At 47.9% G+C, this 9,063-nt stretch overlaps 1 protein-coding gene across 1 annotated transcript in view; it reads left to right on the top strand.

Moving 5' to 3' along the window:
- The first annotated feature begins 4,054 nt into the window (after window positions 1-4,054).
- Window positions 4,055-9,063, top strand: part of TMPRSS6 (transmembrane serine protease 6) — a 48,637-nt gene continuing 43,628 nt past the window's right edge. The window contains exon 1 of the mRNA XM_036759074.1: window positions 4,055-4,386. The gene's annotated coding sequence lies outside the window, so the exon portion shown is untranslated. The remainder of the gene's footprint in view (window positions 4,387-9,063) is intronic.

Raw genomic sequence — 9,063 nt, 5'->3', positions numbered from 1 at the left:
CAGTACCTGTGCAACCTTGAGCAAGTCCCCTCTCTTTCCCAGGCCTCAGTTTCTTCTTTTGTAAAAAGAGGCAGTTCCTAAGGTCATGAATTTAGGGGTCTGAGGGGCCTCAGGCACCACCCAGTACAATCTCTTCACTTTGCAGATGGAGAAACTGAGGTCTCTCCTGGTTCTAGATCCAAGCACCCCTTGACATTGTGGTTTGATTGTAAATCTGGCAACATTTTCAGTTCCCTAAAAACTAGGAGCCTTCCCCTGGGCTTCACAAATCTGATTTTTAAAAATAGATTTTGATAATTCTAATTTAATAAAACTGGTTGCCTTTGTAATCCTATGTATTTTACTTTATGTATTTAATAGCATGCCAAGAAGGGGTCCATAGGCTTTCCCAGACTGACTGACTGCCTGAAGAGTTCAGGACACACAAGGAATTAAAATCTGCTTCTTTAAACCCTGGCTTCCTGGCCTTTGGCTGTCCTTCAATAAAGAAAGGAAAGGGTTAATGGCTCACTGCCTCTCCTTCATACCCTTAATGGAAGGTTGAGGCTAAAGAGGTCACCTGGGCTCTTGGCTGAGAACCCAGACCCAGAGCTCCCCAACCTGTTTGCAGAGGGGAATGATTGTGTAAGCCAGGCTCCTGCTTTGTGACTTGCTATTTAAACATCAGCCTGACCTGTCTACTCCCTCTGTAAAACCACAACCCCCAGAATGGGTCTGGGGAGCGCTCGGGGAGGGGGGAGGGAGGGAGGAGGGGTCTGACATCCTTGGGGCCTCTGCTTGCAGATCCCAGCTAGGTTCTCTACTGCTGGTTCCCACCCCCACCCTCTGCTGAGTACTCACGGGGCAAACACGCAGACATTGCTTGTTAGATTCGCCCACCTCCCACTTCCTTTCCACCTTCAGGTTGGGGTTGTCCCTAGGGTGAGGGGTTGTCCCTTTGGAAATAGGTGGAAGGAGGGACAAACAATCATCCCTGAGTGGGGAGGAGAGGGTTGTCACCATGGGTGTGAGGGGGAGGCCTAACACAATGGAAAGAGTAGCAGCCCTGAAGTCAAGTTAGCTGGGTTCACTCCCTGCCTCTGTGACCTTAGACAAGTCCCTTAACCTCCCTAGGACTTAATATCCTCATCTGCCAAATGAGAGGGCAGTGGACTCAATGGCCCCTAAAGTCTCTCAGGTTCCTCATTTACATGAAAGTCTCCATAGCCTCTGAGGTCCCTCTGAGCTTTGGATCTATCAGCCTGGGAGCACGGACTCTTACATATCTTCTCTAAGGCCAATGAAGGGTCCAGGTTCTCTCTAGGGCAATAATGGAGGGTGGTATATAATGGGGATGGGTAATAGTCCCCAGGGCTATTCCTGGGGGTGGTCTTCTTTGGGAGGGGGGGAAGGGGAAGAGCCATTCCTGGGAGAAGGACAAGAACTACATTTATGAGAGTGACGACCTCAGAGCTTCGTGGGGCTGGGATGCTCTTCTTGGGCACTAAGGGTAAGGCTAGAAATGTGGACTGGAAGTGGGAGCTGTGGAGAAAGATGCTAAAATAAATAAACACCAGCCACTTGTCCTCTCCCTGCCCGGTACTCACCCAGGACCTACTGTCAATGCTGACCAACACTCCCACCAATACCCTTGGGCCTTAAGAGAACCAGTCAATGCATGTCACAACTGAGGCTGACCTCAGAGGTCACCGTGTCCAGTCCCCTCACTTTGTAGATGAGGAAGTAGAATCCCAGAGAGAGCCCAAGATCATTCAGGGAGTTATTGTCTGTTCATCAGACTGTGTGACTTGAAGCCAGAAGGAATCATGGCCAGAAAGAAAATGCATCCTCTTTACAGAATTGGGGGGGGAAGGTGCTACAGGCATGGAGCACTGCATACAAGGGTGGATCTGCTGAATTGATTTTTCTCCCTTTTTTATTTTGCAAAAGATAGCTCACCTGATGGGCAAGGAGGAGCTATATATTTTGAAAAGAAAATAATGGACAAGATTGTAGACTGAAAGGGACTTGGAGTCCCTTGGAGCCCAACTACCTTACTTTAGAGGTGAGGAAAGTGAGGCAAACAGGGTTAAGTGACTTGTTCAGGGTCACACAACTAGGAAGTGTCTGAGGCCAGTTTTGAACTCAGGCTTTTCTGACTCCACTGGACCACCTAGCTGCCCACTTCCTGGCTGCGTGAACTGGGACAGGTCATTTAGATTACCTAAACCTTTTTCTTCATCTATAAAATGAGGGGATTAGATGATTTCTAATATTCCTCCTGGCTCCACATCCTAGGGTCTGTTGAATGGAGGACAACTTTGTCTACCAGCCAATCAATCCATCCACTCACCTATGCTGAGCCTGTAACTTTGGAGAATGGAACGCCCATTGGCCCATGGGAGAGACAAGGGACAGAAAAAAAACCCTGATCTCAAGGGGTTCATAGTCTAGCTAGGAACAAGAGGATGAGAGAATAAAAGAGAGACCAGGTAAGCAATGAGCCCCAGGGCTTAGTTTTCAGAGCAGAGGTCGAGCCCATGATGTGGCCCCTTACTCAGCTTTCACACTGAGACCCTTTGCCATCTCTCCCACCCCAGTACACCCAGATCTCATTCTCCCGGCAGTCTCTTTTCCCTTCCGAAGGGGTCCTGGAGGGGCTGAGATGAGGATCTGAGGCCAGAAGGAAAGGCCCAACAAAGACACCCCCAGAGTCTTAAAATGCAGTTCCCAAACTTGCTTTTTTTTAACATGTTGATGACTGTGTTTCAATATGATCTATTTATTTTACGCATTTAAGAGCACAATTCTGAGATGGGATCCAACCTGGACTTGGAAAAAGGAGCCAGGACTTAGATTTAGACTCCAAGCTGTGACCAGGAAGGCCAATGTGGTCACCAGTGGGGACTTTGAGACCGTTCAGAGCCAAGGAGCTGAGATTAGGCAGAGGACAGCCTAACTCTGGGGTACCCCTGGAGTACCTGCCATATCTTCTCTCCAGCTTCCCTGCCCCCCAGTCAAGTCTGCCCCACCTCCCCCCGCCTTCTTCTTCTCTTGGAAAGAGCAACATGGAGTAGTGGAAAGGCTTCTGCCTTTCACTTAGGAGACTCATGTTCAGGTCCCACTTGGTAGGTGTGTCACGCTGGGCAAGTCACTTCTCTCTGAGCCTCAGTTTCCCTAGCTGAAAAATGGGGAAAATCTTCATATCTACCTCTCAAATGCGATCACAAAAGTTAAATATGTTGCCTACGGAATTCCCGTTTCTGTAGAACTGTAAGGGTTACAGAGCATTCTCCCCACAATAATACTGAGAAGTCAGCTCTGAGGGACCTGTCAAACCTATTTTACAGGTGAGGAAGCTGAGACCAGAGAGAGAAAGGCAGAAACTGAAGTCAGACACAGGAAGGTGCTACTCAGTGGTCTCTCTGAACTCCAAGTCCAAAGCTGTTGGTACTGCACCCCCTTGTCTCTCATAGCCCCCTGCTCCATACACTGAGGATATTTTTAGCACACTAGTGGATGCACATAGCACAGCACACACATGCACACGTGTGTGTACACACACACACACACACACACACACACATCCACATGTGTGCATGCAGCAACAGCTAATGCTAAATCTCTCAGCCCTGGCTTGGGTTCACAGACCTTGGGTTAGAAAAAGTCTGTCTCGCTACGGTGCCCACAGGAATAATACCATCTCGAGAATTTGCCCTCCTGTTGCTGCCTTCTCTGCTTCTTGGGACAGACTTTCTCACGTTTCTCCTTTAAACTATGGCCCTTAGACCCCAGCTACCAGGGGGGACCAGGCCAGACCAGAGGAGAGAGTATTCTCCTAGGACAGCCCAGCTGAGATGCACACACGTGTGTGAAACAAGCCGGTAGGGCATGCCCCACCTCCTCACGCGCTTCGCCCATCCATCCACACGCTCTGTACCTTTAGCCCCTCCTCGAACTCCTAACAGGACCTGGGAACAGCAGATGTAACCAAGAATTCAAAGATGTCACTAGGCAACTGGGGCTCCCTTGGGGAGAAACTTTCATTTCCCCACACCTGCCTTCCCTGGGGTGCCCATGGAGGGCAGGGGCGGGCGCTGGCTTCCTTCCCCAGCTGTTTACAGCATCAGCAAGCCAATCCCAGCCCACTGGGGTCCCCCCCACAGCCCCGGAGAAGCACAATACTCTTTGGGTGGCCCAGACTGGCAAAGGGAGCTGGAGGTGCTGGGCATCATGGAGCCAGGGAAACTGGGCCAGGGGGTACAAGGGCCAGAGCAAGAGGCCATGGTGTCCGGTCATTGATCTGGGGCCCAGGAGGCGGGGAGCAGGGGGAGAGACCTTGAGCCTGGACAAACAGGGCCTCCTGTGGCCCGCATTCTGGCCCTTCCCTACCTGTGGCTTACAAAGGTAAGTCAGATTCTCTGGGAACCCCCTTCCTTCCTTCTCTGACTTAGTGGGGGGCAGAGGGGAAGCTGGGACCTGTATCCTTATAGTATCTTCTTCTGGGGGGTGGGGGTGGGGTCAATGTCCTCTCATGATCCGGCATCTGCCAGGAAACCAGATCCACGTCCTCTTCTTTGCTCCCAGGGGAGAGAGCCCGCAGGGGCCTGCTACCCAGGAAGTGACCAAGGAGAAGCGGAAGGAGAGGAGTATGAGAAGAGGCTGGGGGACGTTGGGGAATGGGGAAGACAAAGTGGGAAGAGAGAAGGGGCTTCAGTGGATGGGTGCTCTCGGAGGTATGGGGGAGAGCAGAGGGATGAGTGGGGGAGGGACAGACACAGAGAAACGTTATACAGAACAGAACAGGAAGGACCCTTCCACATGATCCGGCCAGGGCTTAACTGCTATGGTGTGTCCTCCCCTTGGGCAGTCAATCTGGTGAAACCTCTGAAACCCTTCTCAGAACAATGTTTTTAAAGGCATAAAATAAAATTCAGTTTTACAAAGGGAATCAGTTATATCCAAATAAAGACCGGTGTGGTTTTCCCCATCCCTGTTCCCAGATCCTCTGAAGTCTGTCCACAGAGCTCAAGAAGAAGCCTCATCTAGCCCAGACCCCTCACTTGTTAGGTGAGGAAAGCAAGGCCCAGAGAGAGAAATGCGTATAGTGGAAGCTAAGAGTCAGAGGCCTTAGCTTCAGATGGAGGCTCGTTTGCTACCTGTGCTACCACAGAGAAATCACTGAACTTTACTGGGCCTCAGTTTACCCTTATGTAAAAAGAGGGGCTGGATTAGATGGTCCCTGAGAGAGCTTCCAGGCCTGGGGCTTACATCCAATGACTTTTCGAGGAGGACCAAGGGAGCCAGGGACAGACAGCCATCTTCCTAACTTATAGTCCTGAATTCTTGCCACACATTAGGCCTGTGAGCCCTGGCTTAGGGAACGGGGCATAGTTCTGTCACATCTATTTGACTGATCCTGCCAGGGACACACACCCCAGAGGTCACTTCTGGGAGATCCTCCATTCATTTCATCAGAGGCCTGCCTGCATCCTGCTGCCCACCCCAACCCCTGCCAGCTAGGTAGAAGTCTGTCCAGGCTTAGCTATGTCCACTGGCCTAGTCTCACTTACCAGCCTGAATCTACTGGACACAGGAACCCTCCTCCAAGTGCCCACGGGGATGGGGTGGGATCCAACACTGTCCCCCTCCAAGCCCCTCATTTTAGAGACAAGAAATCGAGGCCTGGGAAGGTTCAGTGACCTAAGAGCCATGAATATAGTAAGTGGTAGAGACAGGATTCAAACCCGGTCCTCAGATGCCAAATCCAACCCTTTTCCCACTCTATTGTACTCTCTGTCAGTGAAGGTTCAGGGTGTATGTGTGTGGTGGGAAAGTCAGAGGAGGGGCAGTGGGCCTTGACTCCGTAGCCTTTAAAAACCAATCATCAGACACACATGCACATGTATGTGTACATATATGTGTGTATATGACATTTCAGTGTCCTGAATAGAGAGCTAGAAAGAATTGGGTGAAAGTCCTACCCCTGATGCATATAGGCTGTGTGACCCTGGGCAAATTACTGAATCTCTCAATGCACCAGGCAACTAAGACCATAAATTGCAAAGAAAATGCTGGTCTGCATCAGAAGGGGAGTTTCCCCACTTGGATGTTCCCCATTCCAAGGAGATCACAAGCCAGTCCCTACGGGTGTATATATGTGCATGTGATTGTGCATGAGTATAATATGGTTGTGTATATATGTGTGTATGTGCATGTATTGTACATTGTATATATGCGTATTATAACGTGTGTATGTTTATAAAGTATGTTTGTATATATGTGTAAATATGTATATACATATGTATGTGTGTTGCATGTATTTTTAATATGTGTATGCATATATGCGCATTGTATATGTGTGTTGTGTTATTGTGTATGTGCACATGGGTATGTATGCATATATAATACCATATGTATTGTATTGAAGAAGTTAAATGGATTCTGTATCATTTTATAACTGACCCTATTCCATATTAGTGGCCCATTTTCCCTCTGCATTAGTTTAAAGATATAATTAAAAGAAAACTGTTATCTAACTGTACCTTCTCTTTGAAGGCCTAAAAGCTGACCTGGTGTATTTTCTCAAGGTATAGTGTCTGTCTTTCCCTGTGCTTGTACAATTAAAGAGAGTCCTCCTATCTCTCTAATAAACCCTTCTAAGCACCAGGGGGTCTGCTAACTCAGGTTCACTAACAAGGTCTGCAAAATGCCAATGGGTCCCATAAAACAAAGAACATTTCTTTAATTGTCAGAAAGGGGAGATCACTAGCCCGATGTAGGTTTTGGCTGCTGTCTTTAAAATAACAAATCATGTTGTCCCTCCCCCAAAAGATGCTGTCTACCCTGCAGCAAATTGTGATGTCTTCCCCACCTACCCAACTCTGTACTCTCCAAAATTGTGTTAAGGCTAGTGAGCCCTACATCAGGGTCTTTAGTCATTGAGAGAGGACATTGACCCCATCTATTACAGCCTAACTGATAAATCTATCATGCTCAGATCATTGTCTCTCAATTTATCTGAATTTTCTAATGTAGCAGTATGTGTACCTTTAAGTATATGTACATGTCTATGTATGTATGTATAATATAGAATATGTTATATACATATTGTGTGCATATTATGTATGTATGTGCGTATTTCTTCTCCCAAACATTCTATGAAGCAAATAATGCAGAGTTAACCCTCTATTTGCAGAAGAGAAAGCTGAGCCTCAGAAGTAGAAGAACCACGTTGGGGGCCCAGGGGCTCAGGGACTTGGGGTTCCTGGCTTTTACCTTAGTGCTCTTTCCTTTCTATCAGACATCAAGGGTTTTTTCATAAATTGTCAGCTTCTTGACAGAAAACCAAGTCTCATTCCCAGATTTGAGACTCGCAGGTAGCAGATCCAGCCAGGCTCCCTCCCTTTCCAGGGTTCTTGCCTGTTAATCCCCACCATCCCTCTACAGTGTAGCAAACCGGCCATCTTGCTGTTCTCTGGAGATCTCCCATCTCCACGCTTTTTCGTGGGCTCCCTCTGCCTTTTAGAATCCCTAGCTTTTCTTAAGAGCTCAGGGGATGCACCACCGCCTACGGGAAGACTATGTTGATTCCACCCCCGACCAAGTTTCTAGTGCCTTTCCTCCGGAAATCATTGCCTACACTGGGGATTTCATCAGTATGGATTTCATTCTGGTGTGGAAATGCCCTCTACTGAGGCACACAGGCACCTTCGTGGCAAATTAGAGCCAGAGAGTTGTCTGGGTGGAGTAGTGGTTACACATAGGTCAGAAACAAGACAAGAAGTCATGTCTTCCTATCTCCAAGGCTAGCCACCTATCCACTAAACAGTGTAGCTCTCTGCCCAAGTTTCTTTGTATGCATTTTGTTTTTAATTTCCTGTTTATATACTGCCCCCCCAGTAGAATGTAACACCTTGAGGGCAGGGACAATTTCAGTTTTGTCTTTGTATTCCCAGCACCTGGCACAGTGCCTGGCATATAGTAGGTACTTAGTGAGTGTTTATTGAATTGGTAGATCCTGTGGGGTACTCTGAGGAAAAGACAGGTTCCCCGTCCTCAAGAAGCTCAGAGTCTAGGTGGGGAGTCAAGACTTACAGGTGGGGAACAACAGAGAACAAGACAAGGCAGATTAGACTCAAGAGATGGCGTGTTATGGTGGACAGAGCTCTGGATCTAGATTCATGTAAGACCTGAGTTCAAATCCTACCACCTCCTCTGATATTCGCCAGCTAGACAGTCATGGGACCCTCAGCCTCCCAGAGTTTGTTCCCTCATTTTTGAAAGTGGGACTAAGATGCCCATAGCAGCTACCTCACAGGGCTGCTGTGAAGATGATTTTTACAGAGTGCTTTGTGAGCCTTGAAGGATTATTTTTTGAGGGTCAGGGGAGAAGATGTCCCTTATAATCAGGCACAACTCAGGTGTCACTTATAATATTAGAGTTGCCTAGGGCACTGAGGAAAGATGGAAAATGCTGGAGGGGCTGCTATGGTGAACAGAAGAGTGCATTGATTAGGGAGGTGTAAAAGCATTGTTTGCTGGGGTGAGGGCCCAGTTGTGGTTATGTAACATAAATTTACAATTAGCCCAAATTCATGGTTTTCTCCAGGATGGTAGGAATGATCCAAGTCTGACACTTGGAAGTACAAGGTTGGTCATAGGATAAGGGGACCCAGAGTCAGAAAGTTGAGGACCATGTAGAGTTCAGCTGATTCATCTAAGGGCTCAAGATGGGGAGAGCAGGAGAGTGTGATGGCCTGGGAAAGAACTGAGAGGCCTGAAGGTTAAGGTATGAATGAAAGACAGGGTTCAGTGTTGCAAGACAGAAGGAGGAGCAAAATGACAAATCAGATAAGGGAATTTCAGAGTTCTTGACCGTTGAAGTGGAACATGCAGATGATAGCCCACTATGGAAAGAATGTTAGATAACGAGTCAGAGATTCTTGGATCCTTACAATTTGTGAAATAGGTACTTGCAGGTATCATAATCACTTTACAGATGAGGAAACTGAGTCACAGAAAAGAGAAATGATTTGCCCGTAGGCACATGGGTAGTGTCAAAGTCAGGATTTGAATATTGAT

Source organism: Trichosurus vulpecula, chromosome 5, assembly GCF_011100635.1.
Source record: "Trichosurus vulpecula isolate mTriVul1 chromosome 5, mTriVul1.pri, whole genome shotgun sequence".
NCBI classification, from domain to species: domain Eukaryota; kingdom Metazoa; phylum Chordata; class Mammalia; order Diprotodontia; family Phalangeridae; genus Trichosurus; species Trichosurus vulpecula.
The sequence above is the reverse complement of the archived record's forward strand: the minus strand, read 5'-3'. Positions and strand labels throughout refer to the sequence as shown.